Source organism: Triturus cristatus, unplaced genomic scaffold (assembly GCF_964204655.1).
Source record: "Triturus cristatus unplaced genomic scaffold, aTriCri1.1 SCAFFOLD_335, whole genome shotgun sequence".
Lineage (NCBI taxonomy): Eukaryota > Metazoa > Chordata > Amphibia > Caudata > Salamandridae > Triturus > Triturus cristatus.
In genome coordinates, this window is record NW_028187910.1 from 58,294 (window position 1) to 60,452 (window position 2,159).

The following is a 2,159-nucleotide window of genomic DNA, read 5'->3' on the forward strand; positions in this document are numbered from 1 at the left end:
TCAAATGCACAGAGAGGGCACCTCACATGCACAGAGAGGGCAGTGACAGTGTTTGTAGACATCCTAACTCTGGAGCACCTAACATGCACAGAGAGGGCAGCAACAGTGTTATTAGACATCCTAACTCTGGAGCACCTCACATGCACAGAGAGGACAGTGATAGCGTCTGTAGACATCCTCACTCTGGAGCACCTCACATGCACAGAGAGGGCAGGGACAGTGTTTGTAGACATCAAGACAGGGCAGGGACAGAATTTGTAGACATCCTAACTCTGGAGCAACTCACATGCACAGACATGGCAGGGTCAGTGTCTGTAGACATCTTAACTCTGGAGCACCTCACATGCAGAGAACAAACAGTGACAGTATCTGTAGACATCCTAACACTGGAGCACCTCACATGCACAGAGAGGCCAGTGACAGTGTCTGTAGACATCCTAACTCTGGAGCACCTCACATGCACAGAGAGGGCAGTGACAGTGTCTGTAGACATCCTAACTCTGGAGCAACTCAATTGCACAGAGAGGGCAGTGACGGTGATTGTAGACATTCAGACAGAGCAGGGACAGTGTCTGTAGACATCCTGACTCTGGAGCAGCTCACATGCACAGAGAGGGCAGCGACAGTGTTTGTAGACATCCTAACTCTGGAGCACCTCACATGCACAGAGAGGGCAGTGACAGTATTTGTAGACATCCTAACTCTGGAGCACCTCACATGCACGGCGAGGGCAGTGACAGTATTTGTAGACATCCTAACTCTGGAGCACCTCACTTGCACAGAGAGGGCAGGGACAGTGTTTGTAGACATCCTAACTCTGGAGCACCTCACATGCACAGAGAGGGCAGTGACAGTATTTGTAGACATCCTAACTCTGGAGCACCTCACATGCACGGCGAGGGCAGTGACAGTATTTGTAGACATCCTAACTCTGGAGCACCTCACTTGCACAGAGAGGGCAGGGACAGTGTTTGTAGACATCCTAACTCTGGAGCACCTCACATGCACAGAGAGGGCAGTGACTCTGGAGCACCTCACATGCACAGAGAAGACAGTGACAGTATTTGTAGACATCCTACCTCTGGAGCAAGTCACATGCACAGAGAGGGAAGGGACAGTATTTGTAGACATCCAGACAGGGCAGTGACAGTATTTGTAGACATCCTAACTCTGGAGCAAGTCACATGCACAGAGACGGCAGGGACAGTGTTTGTAGACATCCTAACTCTGGAGCAAGTGACATGCACAGAGAGGGAAGGGACAGTGTTTGTAGAAATCCAGGCAGGGCAGGGACAGTATTTGTAGACATCCTAACTCTGGAGCAACTCACATGCACAGACATGGCAGGGCCAGTGTCTGTAGACATCCTAACTCTGGAGCACCTCACATGCACAGAGAGGGCAGTGACAGTATTTGTAGACATCCTAACTCTGGAGCACCTCACATGCACGGCGAGGGCAGTGACAGTATTTGTAGACATCCTAACTCTGGAGCACCTCACTTGCACAGAGAGGGCAGGGACAGTGTTTGTAGACATCCTAACTCTGGAGCACCTCACATGCACAGAGAGGGCAGTGACTCTGGAGCACCTCACATGCACAGAGAAGACAGTGACAGTATTTGTAGACATCCTACCTCTGGAGCAAGTCACATGCACAGAGAGGGCAGGGACAGTATTTGTAGACATCCAGACAGGGCAGTGACAGTATTTGTAGACATCCTAACTCTGGAGCAAGTCACATGCACAGAGACGGCAGGGACAGTGTTTGTATACATCCTAACTCTGGAGCAAGTGACATGCACAGAGAGGGAAGGGACAGTCTTTGTAGAAATCCAGGCAGGGCAGGGACAGTATTTGTAGACATCCTAACTCTGGAGCAACTCACATGCACAGACATGGCAGGGCCAGTGTCTGTAGACATCCTAACTATGGAGCACCTCACATGCAGAGAACGGACAGTGACAGTATCTGTAGACATCCTAACACTGGAGCACCTCACATGCACAGAGAGGGCAGTGACAGAGTCTGTAGACATCCTAACTCTGGAGCACCTCACATGCACAGAGAGGGCAGTGACAGTATTTGTAGACATCCTAACTCTGGAGCACCTCACATGCACGGCGAGGGCAGTGACAGTATTTGTAGACATCCTAACTCT